Source organism: Capricornis sumatraensis, chromosome 23, assembly GCF_032405125.1.
Source record: "Capricornis sumatraensis isolate serow.1 chromosome 23, serow.2, whole genome shotgun sequence".
Taxonomy (NCBI): domain Eukaryota; kingdom Metazoa; phylum Chordata; class Mammalia; order Artiodactyla; family Bovidae; genus Capricornis; species Capricornis sumatraensis.
Genome location: NC_091091.1, coordinates 36,789,880 through 36,801,676, shown reverse-complemented (window position 1 = coordinate 36,801,676; position 11,797 = coordinate 36,789,880).

The window sequence follows — 11,797 nt, the reverse complement described above, 5'->3', positions numbered from 1 at the left end:
ATAATAATTGTCTTAAGGGATTGATAAGAAAATTTGAGATACTACACATAAAGGACTTCCCACCGTGCCTGACTCATAGTAAGAGCTCAATTACTGTTATTATTATTACTAGAAGGGGGAGGATTATAACTATTCAAGGTTTAGACCAGGAGTTACAGGCTTAGATTCCTATAGCCTCCAAGTAGGTAACGAAATTGCTTTCAGCATGCTGGGTTTATAATATCCGGTAGAAAGTGGTGGGTACTGTGGAGGTCAGACTGTCTATAGTTCATCTAAAGAGGTTACCACTACCTAGCGTTTGTCTGTTGGTGCTATAAGGGTACTCAAGTCCAGAGCCAGCAGATCTTTTATTTTTTTTAAGAAAAGCTGGTAACATGAATTTCCTCCTGAACTTTCACAATTTATAAAAGACACCTGGTTATTTAGAGTTTTTGAAAGTTCTGTGTAAACCAAATAAAACACTTTTGTTCATGGGCCATGAGTTTGTATCCCCGGATTCATCCCAAGGCCCAGAACACCGTAGGTCTGCAGGACAGACCCTCCTTGTATGAAAACAGAACTGGAAGCACCCATCTTGTTAGGGCTCACTGTACTTCTGGGTATTGGAGACTATCTAGTTCAAAGCGATCAAAACAATAAGGGAAAGGGTGTGGGCATTGTCTTTATACTGACCTGTTAGGAAGGTCAGGGCTATGGCAGGCCAAGGTGCATGTTCATGGACGCTTACTGCAGTGTGGACCATCACTACCAACCTGAATGGCAAAATGATAGTGAGGGATCATGCCGGATGCTTTTATTTCATTGTTTTCCAATAGGTTCCTTGGTGAACTATTTACTGCCTTTGCAGTTAGGTTATTTATCTACACCCAGAAGGACAGAATTATTTCCAGCAGCTAGGGGGCTCTAGCAGTCCACCTTTCGGACTCAAATGGATTTGCTCTAACAGTTTCAGGTCTAAAAATGGATGATTCTTAATCATCATCTCTAAATATCAATAGATTAATCTTATCTAAATTTTATTTAATCCATATACAAAATTGCCAGTAGGAATACGTCAAAAATTCTTTCCTTTTTTTTTTTTTACTTTTTTCTCCTTTCCATTAATTTTTTTTTTTTTTGGTCTATGTGTAATTGAGCTTCTTGATTTTATGCTGAAAGTATTCATCTAAAAATCTAAATTAGAAAGTAAATTTCTATTGATGTGGTAAATTATTAAAATGTCTGATAATCTTATTTAAGCATTTAGGTTGGTATATTTTAATTCAATTCTTGCCTAGCACATCTGGGGGAAATCTATAGAATGATACTGATAAAAATCAAGAAAAAGAAACTCTCACTCCACAAAATTTAGACAATTTGACTGTTTTAGAACCAAAACAACTCTTCAGCTTTTAGGGATGCTCAACAAAAGATTTAAGTGGAGCATCTGAAGTTTTATCTGCTTGTCACTCCTGCTATTTTTTCTGACATTTCTACTATCGAGACATATAAATGTTATAATTTAGCCTTAATTCCCAGTTTCTCTTTCTTGTGCCCTCCATTTTGCTCTAGGACATGTTTTAAAAGCACTTAGAGGCACTTAATGGACAGATTTAGCAAAATCTTCATCCTGTTTCCACAGCTCAGCCACATACAAAAGCCTGAATAAACTCTTTCCTCTTTCTGCCTTCATCCCCTAAAAATATTGATTGTGGTCAAGGGGGGAGGCAGAGGGAGATTTCTCTTGTGTGAAAGCCTCACAGAAAAAAAAAATCTTTTTTTTGAATTGGTTCTTTTCAGATGCAAAATGCCCACTTCCTCTTTCTTATCAGCCACTTTAGTTACTACTGGAAATAACAGTACTTAAACAAGTACCCACATATATTTTCAGTTTCCTGAACATATCAAACATCACTGTTTCCCAAATATACTGACTTCAGGAAAATAGAATATACATTTTCTTCCAAACCACTCTTTCTGATTTGCAAACCCAAGAGAGTTTAAGGGAAATGCAACCCACATGTTTCTGGCTATTTCTAGTCACACACATTTATCTAAAGGGTTCTTTTTTTTTTCCTTTGTGAAAATAATTTGATGTCTATGAAGCTTTGAAAATAAATCTGGGTACTTTTAATTTTTCTAAGAAAGAAGAAGTTTCTTTGGATAAGAGTAAATTAATAGAAACTCTTTAAGACTTGCTTTGGCTTCAAATTTAAAAGTCATTTGGTAAGGGTGGGTTCTACACTCACTTCTAATCTATCACACCATCTAGTCCCTTCACTGTTTTTATTATTTCCATTACATTGTTTCAAATTCTTTGTGTATAGTAAGTCATTCATTCAGCCAACTTATATTTAGAGTGCCGACTTGAGCCGGGCCCTTGCTGGATGTTGGAGACCCAAACAGAGTATGGTTGATGTGTCTGCCCTCATGGAGCTTAGAGTCTAGAGGAAAAAGATGCTGAACAAGGGATTCCAAGTCTGATGAGACATTGCCAAGGGATAGCAGCAGACAAGGCTTCCCAGAGGAAGGGTCTTAGAAGACAAGATCTTCAGCCAAACAATAGAGGGGTCAAGTCAACAGCCAGGCTAAGGGAGCAACAAGTTGTAAAGCTCTGAGGTGGAACAGAAAGAAGGTCAATACAGCTGGAGCTTAGGAATGGGAGAGGGAAGGGTGCAAGGTGAAGCTGGGCTGATCATGGAAGACCCTGTCACTCCATCTGCCTCTCAGAATTCATGCAAACTCATAGGGACAAAGCAGGATCCTCCCAGCCTGTCAGACCTCCCAGACCAGCCCTCTGTGAGCTTTCACCTGAGGGCCACCAGCCAGGCTAAGCAAAGGCTCCAAGGGCAAAGACACTTCCTCTGAAATCTTTTTCTAAAGATCCTATATATAAAATAATATATTCATACATATGTAATAAATGTATATGCATAATATATGTAATAGGCATGGATATATATTCAAATATATTCATATATTTTAATCTATACACATATAAATGAATGGAAGTATATCTTTTATATTTTACTACCTTTTAAGTGGAGTCCGTCTCCCTCACCACTGCTGCTGCCTTTGTTCACTTCACTTTTCCGCCATGCACCCCAGGCTCTGTTATTCAGTCTCCTTGTCTCCAGCCTCTTCCTTTTCCAGTCTCCACTGCCATCTTTAATGCTGTCACTTCCCTGGTGAGAAATTCCTGAGAAGTTCTAGATGCATCTCTGATACATTTGCTTTAGCCGGGGGGCAGAATCCAGAGAAGTTTCTGGCCCCCATCCACTTCAGCCCCCAGGCCTCCCACCATTTGCCCTCCCCCACGCCCTCCCCTTCACCTCTGGGCACTCTGCACTGTAGCCAGGCAGTCACACACGTCTTCTCCTCTTCATCTCTATGCTGGGAAATATTGTTTCCATGGGGTGTTCATGGGAGTTAGGCCTTCAAATAGTTAAACATGTTGGGAAATGATGACAGTTTGTTAGGCACTGAATGATGTCCCTGCTACCCCATACGTGGGCTTCCCAGGTGGCGCTAGTGGTAAAGAACCCACCTGCCAATGCAGGAGACATAAGAGACACAGGTTCAATCCCTGGGTCAGGAAGATCCCCTGGAAGAGGAAATGCAACCCACTCCAGTATTCTTGCCTGGAAAATCTCATGGACAGAGGAGCCTAGAAGGTTATGGTCCATAGGGTCACAAAGAGTAAGACACAAGTGAAGGGACTTAGCATGCACACACACAAGGGAAGGCAAATATGCAGTGAGTGTATGAGCAAACAAGTTCTCCCTATGTTGTGAATAACTAATAGCCATTTAATATTCCTGAATGTTCTCCTCCTCAAAGTGCATCTCTGATGGCTAGAGGTTGAGGCTCTGTGGAAAACTCAGTGAAAAACTGCCAGGGGTGAGAGGGTAAGCATTTGGGGTTGTAAGATATTCCATTCTTTTATTTCTTCACTATCACTTGATCAAGGTCCAGTTTTGTAACTTGTGGGGCCCAATGCAAAATGAAAATGCAGGATTCCTTGTCCATAAATTATTAAGAATTTCAAAATAGCAACAGCAGAGCATTAAGCCAAGCTCAGGATCCTTGTAAACATGGATCCCATCTCATGCTCATGAAACCACTTCTTGTTCAATGAGTCTAACCTAATCCTTTATTTCTTACACTGCTTGTCTATTCATTTCTTGTATTACATGTAGAATATTTCAGTGTTGGAAGTCCCCCAAACTAACCCCAGGTTCAATGATTTTCTAAAAAGATGCATAAAATTTCAGCCTCTAGTTGTACTCACATGCTTGGTTGCTAAGCTGTGTCCGACTCCTTGCAACCTTATGGTCGGTAGCCCATGAGGCTCCTCTGTCCATGGGATTTTCCAGGAAAGAATATTGGAGGGGGTTGCCATTTCCTTCTCTAGGAGATTTTCCTGACCTAGGGATCAATCCCACATCTCCTGTGTCTCCTGCACTGGCAGGTGGATTCTTTACCAATGAGCCACTTGGGAAGTCCTGTTATACTCGTTTATTACAGTGAAAGAAGACGATGCAAGATCAGAAAGGGAAAAGGTATACAGGACAAAGTCTGAAGAAATGAGGCACAAATCTCAGTTTTCTCCCAGACGAGTCACACAGGATCCATTTAAGTCTCCCAACAAGGCGTTGTGACAACATGTGAACTACTGAGTAACGGGGAAGTTCACTAGAGACTTGGAGGCCAAGGTTTCTATTGGGATTGGCCATATAGTCACACTCTTTCCAGCATGAACCAGAATTCTAGACTCCCAGAAGAAAAGGGAGTATTTAGGATAAAGCATATTGTTTCCACAAACCATGTAGGCACAGTGAGTCATTCTTGTCAGGAAATGCTGGGAACCCTCCTGAAATCTAAGTTCCCTGATGCCAGTTAAGGGCCAACCTTTAAAACAGGGCATTCCCAGGATAGCACTTTAAGGTCTGCTGTGTTGCCTTTTTTTCCTGCACAGTTCCAAAGACATGTTTTCCACAATTCATTAGGTTTTGCTAATAAGTGTTTATGCTAACACGGAATAGTGAATTCAGACATTACTCAGCTTCTCGGAACACTCTTTCCAACTCATGCTGGGCTGATATACTTATCAATGAATTCAGATTTTTTCTATTTAGTAATTAAGATGACGCCTCTAAAGAGCCTGTAAAAGATGACAGAGTGAGTCTCAGCTATCTGGCAAAGCAACCTTTCTATCTCTGTTCCTACAACACACTTGACCGTGAGGTAAAAGTGGGAGTTCATCATACCCTTTTTAGAAGTATTACCCTCAAGCATTTGGGTGCTGTTACAAATCAACTCCAAGCTGACCACAGGTTTCCAGAAATGAGTCTCTTTTTGGTGAGCTTGATGCTCATCTGCTCTAGGACATGCTTCTCTGCTCCAGAAAACGGTGTAATCTGCAGCCCTTTCTCCTTCCAGCCAAGTGATCACAAACTCAGTTACATGAAAATAAAATTGGCTGAAAACACTTTCAAGCTAATTCTCCCAAGGATGTCGGTGTTTGACAGGGGGCACTAAGTATAGCAAAGCCTTAAAGATGGATCCTCAGCCGACAAAGCCGGGAATGATTTCGGTAGGATAGGAAGCTGTCCTGAACCCTCTGGTGAACCTTCTACGCACTCAAAATTGGAAGCGTTCAACAGCAGCCTCAGTTAGTTCACTGAAAGGCTGCACTGACTTGATGTTCTTCACCATTTCTTATTTCTTATTCTTCATTTCTTAGTCTTCACAGTGATTACACTGAGAATGACTCAGGATAAGCCAACTGTCTCCTAATATTTTGCAGAGGCATATAGGTGAAGGGATCTAGGGTAATAATTCAAATTATCCATATTTCTATTTGTCCATATTGTGTTTGGTCTTGATCATTCTTTAGCATTTCATGAAAGGAGAGATTAGACAATTCACCAATCATTGTCAAAGACATGTTTGTATTCCACACCTATCAATTCAGTGCACTAGGGAGTGTAGAATATAAAAACATGGGTTTTGCCCTTCAGAACATCATGAATCTTGGATAAATACTGCAGCATAAGGGGAAGGACACAGGACTTGGAACTTGGCTCCTTGACTAAGAAGCTGGGTGGCCTTGGGCTAGTCACTCTTTGGTAAGTCATTAAACAGTCCTGAGCTCCAGTTTCCTCATCTGCTCAATCAAAAAAATATCTTCTCTCCATGATCAAGTAGGTATCAGGATCAAATAGTGTGGTTGAATTCATCTCGAAGTGGTTGGTAAACTATAAATTGTATATGCTTGTGTATATGGGTGTGCATGCGTGTGTGCATATGCACTTAAAGAACAGGAGAAAGTGATTGCATTTAAGAAAACCAACACATTTAATAAATGATGGCAATAACCCAGCCCCATTATGGGGAGCAGTTACTGCCATCCTTTGCATCAATGATAGTGCAATTAACTTAATTAACACATACCTCTGCGGTGAGTCTGCTGAAATAAGACTTTGCCTCTTCACATGGCCCAGCCTTGCCAGCAAGGCATCTCTGACTCATGCATCTTCCAAGTTGAGAAGCCAGAATGTTAAATGGTTTTGAGTTGGTATGCAGAAAACAGAATTCCAGAACTCCTAGCTCGAATTACCTAGAGAAATATTAGAAACCTCATTGAAAACTTATAGAATAAGGCAGACACCTTATTGAAAAGATGGAAGGCAAAAGGAGAAGAGGGCAGTAGAGAATGAGATGGTTAGAGAGCATCACTGACTCAATGGACATGAATTTGAGCAAACTCTGGGAGATGGTGAAGGACAGGGAAGCTTGGCTGCTGCAGTCCATGGTGTTGCAGAGTCAGACACAACTGAGCAGCTGAACAGCAACAACAACAAAGGCAGACCCCAGTGCATCCTAAAGTGCAGGTATGGGATGGTTGTTACCCCCTAAGGAAGTCATCCCCACCAATGCCGGAAGAACTCCCCACAGAGATAGCAGCCTATCCTTGCATGTGAAAGTGAAAGTTGCTTAGTCATGTCCAACTCTTTGCGACCCCATAGACTATACAGTCCGTGGAATTCTCTAGACCAGAATATTGGAGTGGGTAGTCTTTCCCTTCTCCAGGGGATCTTCCCAACCCAGAGATCGAACCCAGATCTCCCACATTGCAGGCAGATTATTTACCAGCTGAGCTGAGCCACAAGGGAAGCCCAAGAATACTGGAGTGGGTAGCCTATCCCTTTGCTAGAGGATCTTCCCGACCTAGGGATTGAACTGGAGTCTCCGGCATTGTAGGCAGTTTCTTTACCAACTGAGCTATCAGGGAAGCCCTGCATGAGGTATAAACAAAATAGCTTTCCACCCATCATGATGGCATCAAGGGCTTTGATAAATGAGAGTGAGTCTGTGCCTAGGTAAGGAACAAGTCTGAGGATTGGCCACTTTGCTGTAGCATGGAGCCCTGCTGATAGTCTTGAGTGAATGCTCTAGAGGAATAGTTTAGGGAGACCTTGGATAAAGGGCATAACACTTCTCTTTGGGGGTCTTTAGTTTCATTCTAGTCCTTCAGAGTAGCTGAAAAGCTCTCAAGAATGTTCCTCTACTCCATGACCCTCTCTTTCCCCCTTTTCTCAATTCCATGGATCCACTCATTTTCTATCTTTCTACCTATCTCCTGTGACTCTGAAGTGCTTTATTTTTTATTTCCTTTCATGTTGACAATTCACCCTACACTCCTTTACCATATTGATTATTCCAGGCACACAGCTCATCAATGAGATTACATTTTCCTTCAGCGCTGATGTTCTTCTGTTATTTCCCACAGCAGTCGAGCAGGGGGCTGGTCCACGATAGAGTCTCAGGAAATAATTGCTGGATTTCTTTTCCTTTCTTTCTTTTCTTTCATTAGAAATTGGATGTACTAGTTCCAACCAGATTGGCTGCTTGTATTGGAGACCCAAGGGCTTCTCCGGTGGCTCAGTGGTAAAGAACCCACCTACAATGCAGGAGCTGGAGGAGACATAGGTTTGATCCCTCGGCCAGGAAGATCCCCTGGAGGAGGGCAGAGCAACCCCCTCCAGTATTCTTGCCTGGAGAATCCCATGGACAGAGGAGACTGGTGGGCTATAGTCCATAAGGCCACAAAGAGCTGGACATGACTGCAATGACATAACACAGCACGGCATTGGAGACCCAATATAGCAGTGGCTTAATAGGACACATTTATTTGTCTCTCACATAATGCTATGGAGATGGAAGGCCCAGGGTAGGCAGGCAGCTTTGTTTCAGGAGGTCATCCTGGGGACTCAAGTCCCTTCTGATTGCCGCTCTGTTTCTCTAGATGCTCTTCTCACCCGCCTGGTCAAATGTAACGCACCGAGCAGCAGGATGGAGAACAACAGAAAAATGTAGAGCAAGGATGGCCCTCAGAGATTCTTCACATCCTCTCTGTTACCTCTGGTTCATCAGATCCAGGCCGCAGGACCACAACTGGCTGTAATGAAGGCTCAGAAGTATAATCTTTATTCTGTGGGGGCCAGATGTCCAAATAAAAATCAGAGCATTAATTAATTTCGAGCAGTGATTTTCAAGGTTTTTAACCATGATTCACCATAAGAAACACATTCTACATGACAATCCAATACAGGCATCACACACATTCAGAAATTAAAAGTTTTTTGAAACTATTTTTACCCCTTCTCTGGATAATGCATTTTTATATTTCATAAATGTTCTTTGTGACCAATGAATGGAGCATGGCCTGCAATTTGAAAGGTACTACTCTGAAAGGATGAGAGAAGAATCCTAGTGAGTAGTTAGGAGTCTCTATTGGGAAGGAAGTATTTGGGTCTGACCTTAGGCAAGATCAAGTACCTGCATCCTTTCTAGTGTACATCACAGTACTATCCACAGTACTGGATACATACAAAAAAATAAATAAGTCCAACCAAAGTAATCAGAACATGAATCAATTGGGCAATCAATGAAATCTTAGAGAGAATAAAGGTGAATCTCTACTGACGCTTGAGACAGAGTACTGAAGGCTAGAGGGGCCTTTCCACCAAGAGATCCTCTAGGGATGGGAAAAGAAGAATTATTTTTGTCTCTTATTATGGGTATTGTGCAGATAAAACACTCACACAAATATTCATCCTATTGATTCTTCTGTATTTTAAGCTTAACAGATAATTCAGATCAAAACCAAATTGATCTGGTGTTAATTCTTTGTCATGGCCTCAAATTTATGAACTGCGTCAAGGGCAGTCTCATATTTTCATTGCGCTAGTGTATCTCCTAGACTATCCTAATTTACTTTTGTGCTAGAATAATCTATATAACAGATTTGTCATTCCTTCGATACATTTCAAGTCTGGGGAAAACCTCATACCGTGTGATGTTTTCTTTCTTGACAGTTTCAACTGACTTTTGTCAGATTTTTGACGGGAAAATAAAACCAACAACGCGAAGAACATTACACTGCATTTGTTTTCTGAGCAACAGTTTTGGATGAGTTTGAAATGACTTTTAAATGATGTCACAATCGATGCTATAAAACAGGCCCAAATCCTTTGTGCTGCAAGCACTGTTGGCTTAATTAGTTCTGGTGGGGGCCGCATCATTAACTGCCGGCTAATTGTGTTAGTGGGCTCCTACTGCAGCGCTGCCAGAGGTTTTGGTTTTGGTAAACAGTGCATTTCCATGGCATTCATTGAAGGACGCCTGGGTAAGTGGCAGGACAAGGGTGTGCTTTGCTACAGAGCTTTTCATTGTTGCAGGCAGGGCCTCCGAACCACTCACTCCCAAGTTTTTGATCGTCTTTCCTGCTTCTCTGTTTCATCACTGCTGGGAGAGGCCCCATCCTACCACTTTAGACCTAATGAGTAGCAAAAGAAGTCAGAAGTTTTTACTGCCTTCAAGGCTGCTAAAAGGCTTCTGAAGAAATGAGTCAGTGTTTTCAGGCTTGTTTTCATTCCACGTCCCAAAGCTCATCCGGATCGGCATCTGTGTTTGCTGCCTCGGGAGAGTGAGAGGCTAATTACTGGACAAAGCTGGGGATTAAGCTTCCCTCTTGCCCTCATGATGGAACAGTCCCTCTGGAACAGGGTTTAGGGCTTATTAGGAGAGCGGTGGAGAGAAAAGGTGCTTCCTCAGTGCAGCCCTCCCCCAGGCTTTCTGGATAAAGAGGAATGAAATGTACAGGGCGTTTCATCTACCACCTTTGGCAATCGCTAAGAAAACCTCGCAAGTCCCCTGCAGATGGGGTATCTCTTGCCATCTAGCCAAGCGATAAGACATGACAGGCACTTTATTGCATCAGAGCTGCACACCTTGAATGCATTTTGTGGCATAAGGCCAAAGTACAAATGACTTCCAACTCTCACAAAATGCAATATTCTTTCACAAATGCATTAAAACCCTTGCATTGGCTTATTACTACTAAGCAATGAAAAGTGCTTGAAAACTAAGGAGGAAGTGAGGTTTCCTACCAGAGGCTCCTAAGGGTCAGGCACCTTGACAGCCAATATGAAGCTTCCATTTGCAAATGATGTTCAAAAGACATACCTTAATATAGTCAGGCTGGAAAAGGGCTCTGAAATCTGAGAGCAACGGGCTCTTCCTGTACCCCCAAAGGACAAATGTTGATGTACAGCCCTAAAGGGTGAAATTGGTGCTGCCATATTGACCCTATGCCAGCCTCCTAGATTTGGATGATTTCTAGTTTCTCATTTTCCTGAAAGACCGCACGAGGTCTTGCATGTTTATTAAAGAATTGCTAACACTTCTGGATCAATTTGGCTTCTAAAAATTTGCTTTCGAGGATGAAGCCTCCAGGTTAACTGTAATCTGGCTCTTCTAAATTCTCTCCCAGAGACACATTTCTAGATGATTAGAGAACTTCAGGTGGGACTGTTACTCTGCCTCTGGCTTTATGCCTTAAAATATGACCTAAGGCAAACTATAATTTCCCAGAAATGAAATATGTCATATGTTACTATTAAAGTGAACCAGAAAAACAGCATTCTATTACAATAATGGATTTTTTAAATAAAAAAAGTAAATGTCAAATCCCCAAAGGAATAATACATATGTGATACTATTATTGAAACAGCAATACCAGCAATTCCATGAGGTACTTATATTTAGTATTTTTCCTATAGTAAAGGGATTTTATGTAAATCTTTCAGTAGAATTATTGTGTCAGAGGAAAATGAGAAACAGCATCACTTATTATGCATGCCATCAGTACATTTCTTGGAGGTGACGGTTTGTCCATTATCACTCTAAATGGTGGGGATGCAAAAATAAAATGAACAGAAAGTGTTCCTGCCTTCAGGGAGCTCACATTCCAGTCGAACCTGCAGATATAGCAACCAACTACAACGCAGTGTCACAGCAGTCGTGATAAAGACTCCAACTGGTCCATGAGAGTACACATTATAAACAACGATTCTTCCTAACCAAAGTCCTCACTATCCTTAATGACCTGTTAAAGCTTAGCTGCATCTTCACATAGCAGGATGAAAAGTGCATATGATGAAGATAGAACAGCATGGGCAAGCTTGTAGCAGAAAAAAAAAAAAAAAACACAAAACATGGCACATTTAGGTAATAATGAGTGGTTTCGAGTAGTTACAGAGGTAAGCCTGTCAAACTGCCTAATGTCAAATACTTTGATAGACTAGTCTGAGTTAAAAAAAAAACAAAAAACCCTTGAGTGATTTGTGAGCAGTATAATTTGACAAAATGAATGTATTTTGCATTGTACTCTATAGGACCAAGGCAGTAAAAGTAGGAGACAAAATACTACATGAAATAAAACTGTCATACTCACCATGACTCACCTTAA